The sequence below is a fragment of the Zerene cesonia genome, chromosome 27, assembly GCF_012273895.1.
Source record: "Zerene cesonia ecotype Mississippi chromosome 27, Zerene_cesonia_1.1, whole genome shotgun sequence".
NCBI classification, from domain to species: Eukaryota; Metazoa; Arthropoda; class Insecta; order Lepidoptera; family Pieridae; genus Zerene; species Zerene cesonia.
Window position 1 is genome coordinate 5,587,597 of NC_052128.1, and position 19,031 is coordinate 5,606,627.

The following is a 19,031-nucleotide window of genomic DNA, read 5'->3' on the forward strand; positions in this document are numbered from 1 at the left end:
TGTTTGAGTGTTTCATTAATCGTGATTGACAATTCGGGTGCCGGAAAGTTGTTAATGAAGACAAAACGATCGCATCCAACTTTGTGCCGCCGTCTCGTGTAATTATACTGTATCTTGTGTTGGATAATATGATAAAAACGTTGATTTGATTGGTGCCACTTTTTGTTATTAGAATATTGGATTTACCTTAAACAACTTGATAATTTAACGCTTTATGTTTATTGTATTGTTGTATTTATTGGTCAACATAATCAATTTAAATAAAAAATATATTTATATGCCATAGTGTTCTGTTCATGACCATGTACATTCGCGTGTAAATATAGCAAATATGCCCATAGCATAAGAATGGCAGTATATTTATTATATTATACTATGGAATTATAATAGTATGAAAAATTTTCGTTAGTCTGATATTACGTCGTACAAGGTGACTGCAAATGCCAAGTCACAATTGATTGTTAACAATGTCACCGAACACACTGTAGGCGTTGAAATTAATTTGAAAGTCCTAGTTTTGAGGTGCTCTCAATTCGCACAAGAGAATTTTGACGGGAGAACTTGATTTCCGAGAGAATTTTCTTTGTATACACCTTGTTCTTTTGGCCTGAACTCGAAAGATGTTTGAGAATGACGTCATTAAAGAGTTATGATACAGAGATACGCTCTTTAATTACTAGCTTTAAACCCTTTGATTGTATCGTGTCTATTTAATAATTCGTTTATGCCATAATAGTAGCCTTAGTTGAAAACTTTTTAATATAATAGCTATATTAAATGTAGAACGAACTGTTTTATACAAATAGGTAAGTATTGTATCGTTTTAACGTCACTTTAATTGCTTTAGTATTGTACTGGCTATTTTATATAATATATTATGCAGTTATTATTCTACGATTTTATAAACAAAGGCGTGAATTATCACATGGTTTGTTATTTGTGTCTGTACAATGGAAAAGATAAATTATTAATACTTTAACGGCTAGAACTCTATATACTGAATTATATGGGCTATTTAAAATATATATACTTTATAGTAGATTAAACTGTTTTTATTTAAATTTTTGAAATGCCCAAGTAATTCTGTACACGAGTATCTGTCTATCTGGCTGTTTATCTTCATGTCTATCTGTCTATATATATTTCTCTTCTTCACGCCTAAATCTATTAAAAGATTTGGTGCGGATATAGTTTGTGACCTGAGAAAAAGTATAAGATGGAAATCCCACAGAGCAGGAACTAAACGGAAAAATTCTCGTCCTGTCTATTATTATAAGTTATCAGGCGGGCAAAACCGCGGTTAGAAAGCTAGTATCATTGTAAAGCTACTGTGATACTAACTATCCGTAATGATCCTTAATAGATATATAATTATGAAATATATAAATACATGTCTAACATATATGACTATAATATAATAGTAATTATTTTATATTTCCCTCTAAAACACGATGGGAATGCATGTTTCGAATTACTTTGCATTAATTTAACAAAGGAACCGAGCACAATTTGCATTAAGTCAGGTAAGTTGACTGTATTTGTGTACATTATACTGAGCTTAGCGATTAAGTTAGTAAACTGCATCTTTAACCTATTTAGTTCAGTTCTTAATCTGAGTGCTAGCAGTGTTCTTATGGTAAATCCTAAATGATGGTAATATGCTGGTGGTGTCATTAAAATGAACCTTAATTTTGTTTTAGATTTTCATTATTCGTACAATTTATGTGGGAGTCGATCATGCTTCGCCACAAATCTACTACTATTCGAGATTGGACATAAGATAGTTTTTTCCTCAGAAATCCCACAGAAACGGGAATTGTGCTGTAAAAACCACGGACTGTTTATTTTTTCCTTTGATTACAGGAGCGATGCTGCGTAGGGAATGCTAGTGGATTATTCACGTGATTTTTCTAGTATAATCCTTCCTACTAATATTGTAAATGCGAAAGTTTGTAAGGATGTGTGTGTGTTTGTTACACTTTTCTTTCACGCAAAAACTACTGAACCGATTGCCATGAAATTTAGTACGTAGACCGCTGGACAAATGGAATAACATATAGGTAAATTTTTATCCCGATATTCCTACGGGATACGGAATTACGCGGGTGAAACCGCGGGGCGCAACTAGTATTTATATAAACGTTTCAATCTTTTTTTTTTGGAAAAGAAAGAAACGTTTATAGTTTATTAAATATTTGACTTAAATACTTTTAACTAAATATAAAAACATTACCTTAAAGTATATGGGAAAGGGTTCCATGTTTGCAATTAACTCTCAAAGGAAGATATTTAAAATTGCTTCGTTTGAGCAATCCTAATCCTAAGTACGGATAGATTGATGGATGTATGAATTTTTGTTGCTCTTTCACGCAGAAACAGCTTATTTTATATGCATGAAATTTTGTAGAGAGATAGATTATATTGCTCACCACATAGGCTATTTTTTACTTGGGTACGTTGCGAGTTAAACCACGGGCTATACCAAATAAATATATAAGTGTAAATGGAATTGAATTAATACACGTACGTTCGTCAATAACTCCCAAAACGGTTGGGTCACTCGTAAAATATAACGATCTTTAAAACATGACGTTATTGAAATATAGGAATTTTATTTCGCGGGTCGAGCAGGCTACGATTTTTCATATTTTACTGAACGCGAGGCTAGGTCAAATAGCCTCGGCTAAACTACATTGGATCATGTATGCAACTTGTGTGTTTTATATTTCAAGTAAAATTATATTGCACACACATGCATTTTTTTATCTATGTGTGTATATGTGTAGAAATATGCCCATAGTGTAAATTGAAGTTTCCAAATAGTAATGAAGTTATGTATCTTAACTTCATGCCATGCAATGATTTATTGTTGTTTTACGTTTGTTTCTAGCGCACCGAGCTCAGATTTCAAGTATTAGATACTACTTTTGGTTTAATATTATTTGTATGCGTAATTGGCACATAACTCTCACATTTCTTGTCAAATTCTATAAAACATCGTCTTTCGATTGTGCCCTGGTGTTCGTACGTTGTTTATTCAATGTTCGACACAACAACCCTCACTTTGTAGTCTTTGTGACTGGCTGTGATTTGTTATCAACCGATCAAACTAATTTTTCAAACAGCATATACTTCTAACACTAATTATTACTGATCGTGTTTGTTAATTATAGTAAACGAGTAATATTTATATCTTTCTTATTTTATTTTAACATCACTTTGTACTTGTTATTTATTATCCAATAATATATAAAATGTGCGAAGGAAAAAGCAAATAAGTACATTTCTTTAATACTTACCGTGGAATTTATTAATATCGTACCTATCATTTGCGGTCAGTGATTTCTCTTACGTATTTTAAAATATTTCTTTGTTTAACTGAATACTCGTTCATGTTGAAATAATTATTTGAAATTTACTTATTTTTGCTACAGAATACCAAAAAGAGTATAATAATTCTGACTTTGTGTAGATAGTTATTTCGCGGAGTTTGCTAATAAAAAACTAAAAGTGGAATACTTCCCTATTTTAGTGCCAAGTGTGGGTTGGCAGATGTCACATGTTGCCGAACTTACGATTATTAGACATGGTGGTGTCAAACTTAAACTCAAACTCAAACATTTATTCATTCAACTAGACTTCTTATAGAAGCACTTTTGAATCGTCATAACGATGTCCACATGATTTTTTTTTTTTTTTTTTTTTTTATTGTGGGATAGGGAAGCGCTTGACTACCATCTCGCCTGCTGGTAAGCGTAGATGTAGTCTAAGATGGAGCGCGCTTCCCTAGGAGGTACCTGTTCACTCGACTTTTGAAGATCCCCAGATTGTACTCGTCAGGGAACACAGACTCAGGAAGCATGTTCCAGTCCCTTGCGGTTCGAATGAAGAATGTAGAGTCGAACCGCTTAGTCCGGGTACATGGAACATCCACCATAAAGCGGTGCCTAGGGTCTGTGCGCCTCGACGACCGATGGAAGAATGGGGATGGCGGAATCAAATTAAATGATTCCTCTTCCGTCTCCGTTTCGAGTAGTGGTGACGTGGATAATGTGCACATAAATTAAATAATCCAGTTTTTGATGACTTTTCAATTAAATCCCAGGTTCTAATCATTTAACCAACATCGTTCTAGGATACTATAATATTCAACTTTACTCTACTTTAGTTTACTTTCCTTTTTGCCATTTTTTAATTTACTTTTTGTGTCTTGTATTTGAGTGTAAATTATACGTATAAATAATGTTTAAAACCACAGAAAACCTAAAAAATAGATCCAAATAACAAACACAATACGAACAACGAAATAAGAACCGTCCCCGTCATCATAATATCAATAAACACACGAACGGAAACACGAAATAAAATATGAAACGGGTTGCTCCCTTGGGGAGAAGTTGGAGTTAAAAAATATTACTTTCTGGACGCGAGCCAGCGTCTGATAAAATATAATGCATTTTAAATTCTTGAATGCTACACTATTTGCATGAGTGTGGCGGAATTGTTTTATTTTAACTCACGACTCCCTTAGATATGGAGTACGTTACGTATTTTGTGCATCACTGTTTTTGTATTACATCCGATGCCAACGGCTGGATTTATATCTTGCTCTACGAAAACCTCGGTTGTTTTTATCTAGAATTTATGCGTGTACTTGGATATTATGGAATACCATATTGGTACAGGTCTACTAGAAAAAAGTGAAGTGCCGTGTCCCCTAGCGGGGTACGGGGCAGATGATGTACATCCGTTTCACTGATCGATTTACTTTAGGGACAAGTAGGTGATCAGCCTTCTGTGTACAGGTCTACTAACCTATCTCTGAAATGAGGGGTGTCGTCACCGTCGCTTCAGACACTAAAATCATATTTAATATTTTAGTAATATTTTTGGTATCACTTTTACATATTAGAAATGAGGCAAAAAAATAATAAATAATTTTGTCGAACCGAATAAATTAATGTTTATTTGTTCCTTTTTTTCTTTCTTTTGATACATTAGTACACTTATCAAGTTTGGGTGACACTACATGATTAGGAGCGTGTCGATTAAATAATTTTCTTACGCATGCTTTCTTTAAGACCAAGTCAGATAATTCGGTTAAATCTATCATTTGTGATTTACTAGCTGCGCCCCGCGGTTTCAGCCGCGTATTCCGTATCCCGTAAGAATATCGGGATAAAAAGTTACCTGTATGTTACTCCAGTTGTCCAGCTATCTACGTACCAAATTTCATTGCAATCGGTTATGTAGTTTTTGCGTGAAAGAGCAACAAACACACACACATCCTTACAATCTTTCCCATTTATAATATGAGTAGGAGGATAGGATAATTTAGTTTTTGTTTACATGTATCCACAAATAAGTAATTATAGTAAGAAATACGGTTTCCTTGCACATGCGTATAGAATGATGTTTAGAAGTACTTACTGAATGAGCCTTGAAGTAAATACTGAATACGCGATGCATATAATAAGGTTTCCTTAAAGCGATTATCAATAATCAAGTTAAATATACTACTTTCTATCATATTGGAATTTTTATCTTTGAAAAGTTTGTTTTGTTAAGAATTGTTTTATAAGCGCGGAAACGTTTGAAAATTTTTTTTTAATAATCAATACTTCAGAAAGGAGTTTTTTATATACTATATTTTAATAATTACCACGATTAATATTAAAATTCAATGTTTTCACTCTATATCTATGACTTTATCATTCAACAAATCTGCGTTATCACTATGTAGTATAAAACAAAGCCGCTTTCTATGTTTGTCTCTATGACCCTATGTATAGTTAAATCTTAATAACTACGCAACAGATTTTGATGGCGCCTTTTTCCTCTCACTGGAAGAGATGGGGGGAAAAACTTTGATTGGAACATTCAGGGGAGAAAGCTACATGCTATAATGCGCTAGGCGGTAAGCGAGTCTGTCTGTACGGCGGTGTGTTAAATAAACAGTCTATTATGCTGTGATGTTCATTGCCAAGTTTAAGGGACCTATCAATATCCTAGAGCGGGTATGATCTGCTGTAGATTTGACCTTAATGTCAACATGCTTTGATTGATATATATGAAAGTGTTCGAAATTAAATTTTATTATAAATTTAGGCCATTAGTAACAATATTTAATTGTAAACACACTTTATGTACTTCTATGAATTTGAAAATGGAATACACACACATTTAAACAACATACAAATAAATATCTTTTTGAGGGTTTATGCCATCCAGCTAACGTCTGTGTCAATGGTTATGGTGGGACTCAGACATTCAGATAGAAAACGTTACTATCAATAGCGCAGTTCTAATTTCTAAAAAATAAAGTATAATTTTGCACTTTCTTTTCATAAGAATGATTCCGGATGCGTCAGCTAGTTAAAAAATATATTCACTCAATTACATTTACTTATTTATCCTGTAAAAAATTACAGAAGGTCTCTTTGAAAACAGCTGAGTCAGGATCTTTAAGTGGTTGAGGGTGTGTTCACACACCATTGGCTCGCTAAATAAGTTTTGTATTTGAATAAACATTATGTATTTTGTATATTTCGTTTAAAAAATGAACATGAAAATCCTACTATTATTATAAATGCGAAAGTTTGTGTGTGTGTGTTTGTTACTCTTTCACGCAAAAACTACTGATAAAATTTGGTACGCAGACAGCTGGACAACTGGCAACTTTTTATCCCGATATGCGGGATGCGAACTTACGCGGGTGAAACCGCGGGGCGCAGCTAGTCTGTAAGAGTGATTAGTCTCTATTTATAGAGTGTGTAACAAATTTCATGAAAGCCAAGGATCATACATTATTGGTCTCGTTCAAGTTTGTGTGTTTACTATTAATTTTTATTGATTTACACTACATACACTACATTTACATAGTTATTTACTTTATTTACACAGTTAATAAGTGGTTTTTAATTGTAGTTTTAATTTTAATTGTATTAACGTTTATTGTTTAGACTAATTTTGTAATAATTTGTATATTTTTTATTGTCCGTTAACAAGCCGTGGCAATTTGTAATTAAAACAACACTCGGCTATCTATTTGTATCTTTTATATGTATCATCTTGTAATGGTGTCTGTTTTGTAAGTTGTCCTTAATAATAAATAAAATAAAATAAAATCTCGATTCGACTGATTCAAATGGTTGTAGTGGTATATATCTGGGGCTGGTCCCATTTTAGAATCCGGGGTGGTACCTATAGTTGTATATATCTGGGATTTATCCCACTTTAGAATCTGGGGTGGTACCTATAGATGTATATATCTGGGATTGGTTCCATTTTAGAATCTGGGGTGGTACCTATAGTGGTACATATCTGGGGTTGGTCCCATTTTTGAATCTAGTGGCACTGACAACCCTGAGGGGAGATATCCTCCAGGGTTGTTAGTGCCGTTTTTGTAGATTTAGTAATAAGTTATATTAAATGTATAATTTTCGTTCTTATTATATTCATTTTTGATTCATTAATGGTTTTTATTGTAAGTTGAAAAGCTTCTCTCTTAAACTTCTTATATTATATCTCCACAAAAATTGTGTAATATTTGTAACACGTAAGCGCATCACTTCTCTTCTTACTCTCTCTCTCTCTCTCTCTCTCTCTCTCTCTTCTAACTCGAGTTATTTATTTAAATTAAATGCAAACTACAGATTAAAATCACATAGAGCATATTAGTAATTACATAATTGTTGTGATCATATCTCAATCCAATATAAATTAGTATAATTAGTTCACATTGCGATACAGGTTAATCACTAATTATAATTCTTAACTATTATATATTTTTAGTACTTTGCTTAAACCTTGTATGCTAAATAAGTGCATGCGACTTTTGAACCAAACAGTTATATTTTTCAGTTTCTTAATACGATATAAAGGTCATATATGATTGCACCAAACAGCATAACATTTTTCAGTTTCCCAGTACGATATGACCTTGTGAAGTATTTGTAGGTGTCATTTAAAAGCTGTCTGTCACAAAGGCCCCCAATCACGCTCGATTTCAAAATAAATAATTTCTATTTACACTAATGGCATCAAGAATGCTGCTAGTATATTGGCAGCAAACAATACATGATAAATTAACTATTGGAGGGTTTTGTACATGACACTTGCTAACGAGGGTCGATTCGAAACCTCAGCTGTTGAAATCCCATACATTTTCAATGATTTACAAGTGTAGTACACTGTACACCCTTATATAATAAATGCGAAAGTAACTCTGTCTGTCTATCTCTTCTCCCTGCTTGAACCACTTAATCGATTTGGATGAAATTTATTACGGCTATAATTTCAGATCCAAGAAAGAAAAGAACTATACAGGAAAGTCTCGGATCTGTCTGTTCCTTTCCTTTGACTTTTGTTTTCTTCTTGTCTTTTTTTTCTTGGACTTCAGGGACAAACTTTTTTTTTTTTGTTTCTTTTATGTCATAGCGGGCAACTGTGCTGGTGGTTCGCCTGATGGTAAGCGATCACCACCGCCCATGAACATTCGCAAAGGTAGGGCCTCTGCGAATGCGCTGCCCGCTGTTTTGGAGTAAGGAAAAAGGAATGGATTAACGACTGGAAAAAAGGAATGGTCTGGGACGGGTGAGGAAAAGGAAACGGGCCTATATATATGGATATTTCAATATCGTGTTATTGCCGATTTTTGTGTTACAAGAGGAAAAATAAACACCCAATTAGGGCTGTAATTGTTTGCGTGGAGGCAGGCACAAATTGAGGCGCGTTTGGTTGAGAATGGTTTATAGCAAGGCTATTTATTTAAAGAGGCGATTAAGGTATGTTTGTACTAATTGTTTAGCATTTTTTTCTTGAACTCTGTTCGACCGCTAGCTTCTTGTTTCTTGATACAACGTCAACTATTCCGAGCCTTCTATCATACTTTGAAGTCGAGAAAGATTTTTTCTGTTATAGCCGGCAAAAGAGCTGGTGGATAGCCTGATGGTAATCGCGGCCACTACCCGTGAACATTTACAGAGGCGATAGGGCATTTGCAAATGTCTTACTATCGTCTCTGTAAATAAATTGCATTCATTTAAAGGTGTGGGATAAGTAAAAGAATTGATCAGGGGAAAAAAAAGAAACTAGGTAGTGCAAGAGACAGGATATGGGCCTCCAGCCCCCCACTTATCGAAGGAAACACAGTAGTATGCTGCTATTTCTATGGGGTGTGGTACCTTCGCCGGTGCGAGCTGGTCTATTCGTGATAAAGCGTGTCGATTCTTACATTAGAATAAATTTTTTAGTTTCTTTCAATAGCATTTCATGGAGTTTTATATATCTGAATTAAGGCAACAAATATAGAGCTGGAGTCACCACTACAGATCCAAATAAATATTCAGAACATGACATCTATTCTAGTGCTTCAGAAACTTCCTAACGTTATCAATATAATGGGCTATTCTCTTTGCCTCTATACATTGGAAACTTTTCTCTCAATAAGTTCATCACGCTGTTCCCACTGCAAATGAAACTTCGTTCCCTTAAACTATTTTCTCAACAAACCGAGAGTAATGAATGTTTCATCTGTTATAGTTAGCGGTCCCGGCGCGATTCTGTCTCTCTCTTACCTTCGGTGTTGAAAGAGATGCAATATTAATTTGTTCTTCAGGAAATTTACTGTTTTCTAATAAGCTGGAGTTAGGTTGAATGTGATATTCTGAACCACTAAAGGTTGGCAGGTGAACGTTGTAAGCGAAACTTCCTAGGATAGGACGCAAAATAATATTAAATATATGCAGGATACATTACGAGTTAATCGTATGATATATTTTAATTTGTTAATCTATGAACTCCTTTATGATAGAGTAGATGACCCAATAAAGCCGGGAAATATAATCAGATCTGTTCCAAACTTATCTAATAATATTAAATAATGGTAATAAAACACATTATTGACTATAGACACAAACCACAGTTATCTCTATTAAAAAGACAGACAAATATGCTAAAAAATTAATAATGGTGTCTTTGCAATACTTATGTAGTAAAAGACTCAATTTTATTCACGTATATAGTTATAGTGAACCCACATTTAAAACAAAAACTTAGTAATTGCCTGTTTTCTTTTCCCTACCCTTCCCAGTCCATTCCTTTTTCCAGTCGTCAATCCATTCCTTACTCCTTACCCTTTGAGAGCGGGCAACGTATTTGAAGAGGTACTCTGGTTTGTAGAGGAATTCTGCAAATGTTCATAGGCGGTAGTGATCGCTTACCATCAGGACTATGACATAAAAAAAAAACATCAAAAATAACGTTTTTATATATTTCTCGATCTATTTACTTTTTATGTAGCCTGAATGAAAACCACTGAAATTATTTTCTAAGCTACGTACAATGTAATAGTATAAAATAATGAAAAAACACGAAGCGATTGAATTTTAATGGATTTAAATTTTATGATAGCAGAATAAAATTTAATTAAAATGAAGCGTTTGACCAAATGAGAACCTCAGAGTTTTATAAAAATTATCAAATCAGCAGCGTCAGTAATTAACAATTTTAATGCAAAATGAATTCCATGTTTTAATCGTTTTATAAGTCACTTAGTCCTCCGGGATTTCCTCGTCCCAATGTAATAAAAAAGGTTTTCATATTAGCATTTATATATTGTGTTGGCGTCCTTTATATTTTGAAATGAAATTATGTATGATTGATTATCTGTTATGCTTTAAAGGCTAAATCACAATACATTTATATTCATCTCATTCAATAATTTGAATGCGATTTCGAATAAACATGTCTGGTGAGCCAATATAGGATGTTTCAACACCTAAAGCATTGAAACTGGATAATGCCTAGTAAGAAATAATTACGAAAGTAGAAAATTTTGATATAATTATGTAACTCGGGCATATTTTTCGTTTTTAATTAAGTTGGAGGTCTATATCCTTTTCCTTACCCTTCCCAGTCCTTTCCTTTATTCCTCTCGCCAATCCTTTCTTAATCCCTTCCCAATTTAAAGTCGGCAATGTATTTGTAGGGGCGTAAGGTCTGTAATCGTCTTTACGCCTCTACAAATGTTCATGGGCGGTGGTAGCGCCTACCATCAGGCGTCCCACCAGCTCCATTGCCGACTGAGACATAAAAAAAAAGTTTAAACAATATTTGTGTCTTTCAGTTATATCCATAGTATGTCATCCTAATCTACTTTGTAGATTAGATATGGGACGATATGCTGATGGTAAGCGATCTCACCCATGAACATTATCCAAGACACGAGGCGCTACCTCACGAGGTCTCATTAATTTTTGTGTTGAATCGTAACAAACAAACATAAAAGACAAAATAATTCACAAAATATTATCACAGACGTACATGACCATAGAATGCTTTTGATCAGGAAACACAAGAACTAAATTTGTAAACAAAACCTCAATTTCTCATAGACATGTGACATTTACCATTTATAAACATCCTGTATAATAGAATATACACACAGGCTTATCTGCTGTAGGTTTTTTACACTACACGTCCTCTATTAGTGACGATTCGCTAGTTTTCACACTACAATCTTCACAGCTCAAATAGGGTTGGCAACAGACAGAAATTATTATCCAAAACCCCTTTGATTTGTGCACAGCGTTCTTTAACGAATTGCGCAATAAATTACATGTGTTTTCTTGTATTTTGAGTGAGTTTTCAAATGTATCCTTATGTATTATTTGCTATTATTGTAGGTAAGCTGTGATTTTTTTTTCATGAGGTAGGTTTTGGGTGTTTTTTTTAAAGAACTCTGTCGAATTATGATAATAGCCTGTTAAGATAGTAAATTCTATTAAATGAAGGGAATAAATTAATAAATGTGTAAACAAATAGATACAAACTAAAAACTATTAGCTGTATGAAATTTGCATAATTTTTATAAATAACAGTAATTTAAGAGTTTTTTTTTCTTGTTTTTAATATGTGTAAACATGTCGGATTCTATTTTACATATTTACTTATAAATTGTAAATATTTGATTATTTAAGCGTGAAGCATTGTACATAACTTTAATGTTGTATAACTTAACAGTATAACTTATTTTATTTTTTGCACCCGCTTAAAAAAATGGCTCTTCAAAATCGGTTCACCGCGTCAAAGTTCTGGGGTAACAGAACAAAACAATAGAATCCAATTGAGGGGAGGTTCCCTTCGTTGAAGTCGGTTTAAAAAAAACTGCTATAAACCCTATTTATACACCAGAGCTTAATTTTCAATCTGTACAAACGGCAAAGCAATTTTTTGATTGATAGACAGTTCTTGTTCACGTACAGAAGTACAGAGCGTACTACCGACAGTATCGAGATCCAGGTGCATCGAGTTCGAGTTTACTTAATACTAAATTAGTTCTCTTGAAAACTAAGAGCGCACGATTGTGCTGTGTTCAAAAGTAAATAAATTCCGATCCAAAATTTATGTGGGAGTCGAGCACGCTTTCGCATGAATTGGATCAGCCCGAACTAGGGAAGTAACACACCCACACAAAAGAAATAGTAGCATACTGCTATGTTTTGTACAGTGAGTGGGAGAGCCAGGGGCCCATTTTCTCCTTCCTTACCGTTTCCAGTCCATTCCTTTTTTGCATTTGTCAATCCTATCCTTATCTCTTTCTCCTTAAAAGCAAGCAGCGCATTCGCAAAGCCACTAAATCTGCGAATGTTCATGGGTGGTGGTGATCGCTTACCATCAGGCGAACCATCAGCCCAGCTACCCGCTATGACATAAAAAAAGGTGTGTGTGCGATTCACACACGATAGAAGTGAAACTTCAGTAAATCGAAGTATGTATATTTCTGTCTCATTCTTTGCCGGCTTCATTCTACACATTTTTGTATTTGTGTCTCTTACCTGTCGTTTTTCCGTTGCATCAGGTTTGAAATCACAACGATTCTAAAGAAGTTTCACTTCAAAAATAATTTGATAATACTGTTCAATCTGAAACATTACTAGACTTATTTGTGCTGTAACATTTAGGTCGAATCAAACTCGAAATTGAATTGAAAACATAGTCATCGGGATTGTTCAAGACTGCTACCATCATTTCAGTGGTAGCAGTCTTGAACAATCCCGATTTCTGTTCTCATTCGTGATTGTCTAACAATAGATTTTTCCATTACGTATCCCGTCGCGTCCTGACAGTCTATATTTGAATTGAGACGTAAATAGATTCGTGTTGAAGGTGAGGAAATCAAATGACAATGATGGAAACTCCTCAGACAGTCGCACTGTGTTATGGTCGCTTCTTAGATTTTAATACTCGATAAAATATTATTCTTCAAAGTAACATAAAAATAAATAGTAATAGTAATTTAAAAAGTATCAGAATTATAATGAGTGAGTTGTAATATGTTGTTTTTACTGTGAGAGTTGGCACAGGTTCTTGTATACACCGAGACGAAAAAACATGCGACAACACCAAGCAAGCAGCACCGAAAAAACAAGAATGTGAAGTCTTGAAGAAGATAAAAGACACTGTCAGCGAACGCTCCAAACATCCGTAAAAATACTCAAATACCAACTGGGGGGAAATAGGTGGAGGAAGTTCACAAACAACGATTTTTGTATGACCTTCAAGACCTTTAATCTTCTTATATATAAAAATCAATTGCTGTTCGTTAGTCTCGCTAAAACTCGAGAATGGCTGGTCTGATTTTTATAATTATGGTTTTGGTGTGTTCTGGATAGTCCAGGGGAGGTTTAATTACCACTCTTAATTCAAAAATGAGATTAAATGACAATAAATCCTTTTTAATCGCAAAGATAATTATGTCAATCGAACTCAGGAGCTCCTTTGTTTTTGAGACGTCGGTTAAAAATATATTTACATGTTGGATAAGTAATCTCGGATAATTCTCTCTCGCCAGGTGGTAGCTTCTTAAAATAATGAAATGTAATAAATTTCTCGGTTAATTATCTTGAGCCTACAATAAACTTTGATGTTATAAGTTCATAACGAGACGCGGTTCAATTATGAATTAATGAGAGAAATTTTTAATTATCTAAACAGATAAATATTTATTTTATTATGCTAGAATAAAACGTAGACTTAAATAGAAATTTAACGGAAAATATCTATGTTGACCTGAAAATAAACATAAAAAGTGTTATAGTGTATACGCATATCGTTTACTCATCATTACTCATCACCAAATCATCAGCCCATATATATATCCTCTGTAGGCCACTACAGTCTTCCTATAAGAATTTATTTCATTTCATTTATTCATTTAATAAAATAATTCAGGTCGTAATCTACCCCACAAAGTGCGGCCAAGTGCGGCCAAGTGCAGCTTGGCAGATGACTCATCTCTTCAAACTCTTGATTTATGGATTTGCTAGTTTTTTCGTTTTACTTGACAGTTTCAATGCGATTTTGCAAATTAAATTTAATAATTTTTAACGCATGTGACAGCCCTATAGCGTGTTTAAATGGTTGCGGCAGGAAACCCGTATTTTCATGCATTGTGTTACAATTAGCGTTGGGTTAGAACAAAGCTTAAAATATATAGTCTTAGGGGTTTGTTTAATACTATATTTTGTTTATCGTTTCATTTGAATTTGTGAATATATTTTACTATTGCTTACGTAATATGACTTTTAATCTATTATTAAGAATGCTATGAGTGTTAATGTCTGGCTATCTAAAGGTCTGCCAGTCTGTTTAAACCGCTGAATGTATTTTAAATAGAAGGGCAAATAAGTAAAGATGCGGGGAAAGCTAATCTATATATATAAAAATGAAACCCGTTTTCCTTGGTCACGGCATCACGCGTGAATGGCTGGACCGATTTCACTAATTCTTTTTTTGTTGTATTTGTTATTATTAGGAGAAGGTTCTTCCGGAAATAAATATTAAGAAAATCTTTCAGAAATATTGAAAAATGTACATTTAATTTTGAACATTTTAAAAAACGCGAGTAACAAATGTCAATGTCATTCACAGACATAGATTATATTTATATAAGGAGTTGAAATAGGGAGATGAAAGCGATATAACCGAATACCACGCGGGCGAAGCCGCGGGCGGAAAGCTAGTCCTTTCTATAAATAGACAACTCTGCATATATAACACTAGCGGTCCGCCCCGGCTTAGCCCGTGGTACATATATAGCCTATAGCCTTCCTCAATAAATGGGCTATCTAACACTGAAACAATTTTTCAACTCGAACCAGTAGTTCCTGACATTATCGCATTAAATCAAACACACAAACAAACCGTTCAGCTTTATTAATTAGTATATATATTATAACCACCATCTATGTATCCCATATATATCTCAACCATTGAGTCTCACATCAAATCCCACATTTCCAAGTTTAAATAAAACCGTATTTCACATTTGTACGTATACCTTAATTAGATAACACAGAGTAGATTAAAGTTCAGAGCATTTTCGTTATCCACTAGCAAGTTTATCATTAAACCTCAGGCAAAATGCAGCGGATTTTGTTTTACTCTGCGATTAGCCGGCTCGTGTCTGAACTAGTAATTATAAGCGAGAATAAAAGACGCTTAATTGTATCGTACTAAAAGCTTTTTATATTATTATTTGCTTTGTTATACTTTTGTTTGTGAAATTTCGTTTTATCGAATTTTAATTAACGCTCCTTTTAAAATCTTATGAACGAAAATTCCCCCAATTTGAGTGTTTTTATTTGTACTAATAGAGGTTATTCAACTTCTTTATTTTTCCTCTATCACATATGAAACTTCTTTTACTTTAAATCAATCAATCTATCAGAAACCGGGGTGAAATAGTAGCATACTTTTATGTTTCTGGTGCGGGGAAGCCGGAGGCCCGTATCCTTTTCCTCACCCTTCCCGGTACATTCCCTTATACCCGTCGTCAATAATTTCCGTATCCTTTACTTTTAAAATTGGGCAACACATATGCAGCAAATGTTCATGGGTGTTGGTGATCGCTTACCATCAGTAAAAAACCTCTTTATAACACTAGTAGTAAAAATGTATATAAATAATTATTTTATTCCTTTATTGCTGTTTAAACTTATAAACATTGACTTACATGATGAACTCAATATCTGTATTTTATAATATTACCTTACATGTTATGTCTATATCTTTGTATATCGGCGTTCGGTTAAAAAAAGTAAAAATGTATTATCACCATAGAAATACACATGCTAATGTTAACACACACACACACAAAAACGTCAGTCATATTCTCTAATAGCTAACTGAATGTAGTGACGGGTTGGCTTCTCTAGACAAAGGTAGCATACCCTGCACATAAAGCCCTGAAAATGCCAAAAAGGGCTCGTGTATACAATTCTTTCAAACTCACTTTGATCTTTGTGACATCAATGAAGTCTTTAATTAAAAAAACACACGGTTTCGTTTCGTATTTCGCGGTTTCTTTTTGCATTAAGCCTAGAAGTATCTTTGTTTACCCTTTGGGAATGTTCCGGAATTCGATTGTTTTATGTTTGATACAAGAGCTTTGACTCTTTTAATATTATGAAGCAATTGGTTTGTAACTTTGTTTGTAATGAAAATCTCTGCGAATACTGTAAAATATGAGAAAATAGCTCTATTTTTCTGTCTTTCTCTTCATGCCTAAATTACTCAACGGATTTGAATGTATTTTAAGGTCAGAGATAGTTTGAAACCTGAGAAAAGATATAGGATGGTTTAAGTGGAAAAATTGTGGACATAAAAAAATTGCCTACATAGCATAAAACAAAGCCGATTTCTCTGTCAGTGCTATTTCCCTATCTATACTTAAATCTTTAAAACTACTCAATGGATTTTGGTAGGGTTTTTTTAGTAAATAGTTAATCAATTAACAACTTCCTATAAAAGCCATCTTCATCAAAGTAAAACGTCTACTCCGTAGATACAATAATTTTTAATAAATGAAGTTACTGTTTATTATGGTTAAGACATTTACCTATACAATTTTAAACAGAAAATAAAGGAATATTTTGTTGAAGTCGGTTATACTCTAATATTCCAAGACTTGGTCCGGAGCCAAATACCATTTCGATGCATTAGATTTGAGAAATTGAAATTTGACGTGAATAGAGATATTAGCCAATATTTACATGAAAGTGTATTAAATAAATAGTAACTTTGTATGTGGTAGTCGAGCACATTTCGGCACGAATTGGGCCAGCTCGCACCGGGGAAGTAACACACCAGCACAAAAGACCGGCATGAAATAGCATACTGCTCTGTTCCGTTCGGTAAGTGGCGGAGCCGGAGGCCCGTATCCTTTTCCTTACCCTTCCCGGTCCTTTCCTTTATTCCTCTAGTCCAATTTGAAGTCGGCAATCCATTTGGAAAAGGTCGATTGTCGACCTTACGCCACTCCAAATGTTTATGGACATTATAAGTGACTTACTCATCATGCTCGAAACACAACCTGCAACCATAGTTAAAATGATTATTATGCAATTTCTGGAAAACTACACGAGAATGTTGGTTCAAAAATTCCTTTAGGAATCGATATTGCGCAGATGTTGAAGCAATTTTCGTAATGCTCTTTTTCTACTATTTTGCTGTGCAAGTTACTGATGTAATAAATGAAAGAACAAGCTCTTAAACCCATAAATAAAAAAAAAAATCTCTTAAATAAAGTGTAAAAGAATGTATTGTTTACACACTTACAACGGAAGAACGGTTGAACGGATATTAATCACTGTGTGTCTAGATTACGATGATATCTATAAAATTTATATGTTAATAAGCAGGATTAAAAGGAATGGACAGGGACGGGAGAGGAAAAGGATCCCCGGCTCCCCCAATCACCAAATTAAACACAGTATCATGCTACTACTTCTCGCTTCTGTGGCACATTCTCCAGTACGAACTGGCCCATGCCAAAGCTTGCTGGACTCCTTGTCTCTAAGCTGACCAGCCAGAATAATCACACTGATATTAACCGCCAATCACGTTAAAACTACTGAACGGATTTTGATGAAATTGTGTATACAGACAAGGTATGTGCTGACTTGGGTGATAGGGGATAATTTTAATCCCTATTAAATGCTCCGTTAGGATAAAACAGGGATCTCGATATCCGGGCGAAGCCGGGACGATCGTCTACTTTAATAATATAATGGTGAAGATTTGGCTGACAGCTAATAAGTATTTGAAAGTTTCGTCCTTAGATGAACATCATTATGACAATTAGTGGCAATATTTCCACTCTTTCTCATTTCTTTCACACAAATTGATGCCTTATTAATGATATGATAAATACGTTTTCTTATTGCAGGAACTGGTGACCAATTATCAGCAACTGATTAAAGGTATTGTATATTACGCCAAATACAAAGAAACACAATCATTTTTACTTTTCTTTATATTTCTAGATTCTATCTAATAAAATAGAAAAAGACCTTTGCCGAAACTAATATCAAAATTGGCCAACATTATTTTTAGCAATAAACTTGATGTTTAAATTGTCAGAACTAGACTAAACAGGATAACCTGGGAGGCTCCTTCTTTCGAATAAAAAAGATTCAAAATCGCCTAGCTCAATTGAAACTTTTGAGGTGACAAACAATGTTTTTGTTTAAAGTCGCTTTCAAGCGCAATAATGTGTTATACCTACTATCAAATGTCAAAATTAGTCTCCTTAAAGGTACGATGAGATATAGATATCAATGCTAATTAAAACGAAACGATATACATTGATATCTGCTAATATCATAAATGCGAATGTAATTATGTCTGTCTCTTGTTCACACCTAAACCACCAAACCGAGTTGGATGAAATTTTATGTTGTTACTAGCATTCCGCCCGCGGGTTTGCTCGCGTAGTCACGGATAAGATAGACTCGGGGGGTTACCGACAAAGTTCCCGTTCCCGTTAGATTTCCGGGATAAAAACTATCCTATGTCCTTTCTCGGGTGTAAAACTATCTCTGTACCAAATTTCAACCTAATCGGTTTAGCCATTCTTCAGTTATAAATAATGTAACTAACACGACTTTCTTTTATATATATAGATTTGAAAGTAAATATCATAAGCAGCCTGTTAGCAAACTAATGTGCGCTAAGAATATGAAGTA

General features: G+C 34.0%; 1 protein-coding gene across 2 annotated transcripts in view; it reads left to right on the top strand.

Moving 5' to 3' along the window:
* LOC119837444 (amphoterin-induced protein 1-like) overlaps window positions 1-19,031 on the top strand; it is a 244,556-nt gene that overhangs the window by 131,885 nt on the left and 93,640 nt on the right. For both annotated transcript variants that reach the window (XM_038363029.1, XM_038363028.1), the window contains one exon: window positions 18,233-18,266. The gene's annotated coding sequence lies outside the window, so the exon portion shown is untranslated. The remainder of the gene's footprint in view (window positions 1-18,232; window positions 18,267-19,031) is intronic.